Source organism: Onychomys torridus, chromosome 10 (genome assembly GCF_903995425.1).
Source record: "Onychomys torridus chromosome 10, mOncTor1.1, whole genome shotgun sequence".
In the NCBI taxonomy this organism is placed as follows: domain Eukaryota; kingdom Metazoa; phylum Chordata; class Mammalia; order Rodentia; family Cricetidae; genus Onychomys; species Onychomys torridus.
The window spans coordinates 6,989,104-6,990,252 of NC_050452.1; positions in this window are offsets into that span (position 1 = coordinate 6,989,104).

Here is a 1,149-nt window from a genome sequence, read left to right on the forward strand (position 1 = left end):
CCACTGACTCGTAGGGACAGTTTGCTGTAGTCCGGCTGTGGACACCTGCAACACTGGAGCCACCACTTCTGAGAGAGAAGGAGCTGGAAGAACCAGTCTCACAATGCAACGTAAGCTTGAATCTCCTTGGTTCTATTGAGGAAGATTCCAGAACACTGAAGCAATGTTGGCCTGAAACCTTTTATGCTTGATCTTTGAAGAATTAAAAATGAGAGGTTTGTGAAATGGCTCAGAGGATAAGGGCATTTGCTACCAAGACTGACTACCTGAATTTTAGCCTAGAACCCACATTGAAGGATAAAACTGATTTCCATAAATTGTCCTCTGACCTTCACGTGCAAATCATGTGCACACTCACACACACACAATAAATAAATAAATAAACAAACAAATAAATACATGAATCAATATATACATTAATGAATGTAAAAAATCTAAGATGAATTAGAATAAAATAATCAGAACATTGGTGGTTACACAATAGCTAAGCTACATACTCTGCCTAGATATCAATCAACCAAGAAATGGATAAAGAAAATGTGACGTGTCTATAAGGGCGATTATCTAGCCATAAGAATAAGATCCTGTCATTTGCAGCAAAATGGACAGAATGAAAGGTTATCACCAAGTGAAGTGAACTGGACACCAAACGGCAATTAGACAGTCACAACAGTAGACGTGAAGATATAATTGTGACTTCTAGAGTTTGGAAAGAGGAAGGAAGGTAGAAAAAAGAATTTAGATTTGATCACTGTGTGCTGTGTGCATGTGTGGTAATATCTCACTCAACAGCATCAACATGTATAATTTACAGGTGCCAATAAACAATGTAAACATTGTTTAGGAACAATTTTGCTCCCTCTTTCCAAAGTGCCTCCCATTGTCCAGGCAGGTCCATTTCTTGACCAAAACTCACCTCTAAGCAATTGACTTTGGATCCTATAAAGGAAGATTTACCTAAAACTTACTGTTATGGAATAACTTTCAGAGCCGCACTCACAGGTAAATATCAAAGTCAAGCATAGGGACTTTGGATCATCAACAGTTGCTCCTATGAGGGGTCCTTGCTCACTTGGCAACACTTTCTGTGCTTTGTGGGAAATTTTTCAGGTCACAACATTTTGTATCACAGAACCACTTTCCCTTGGA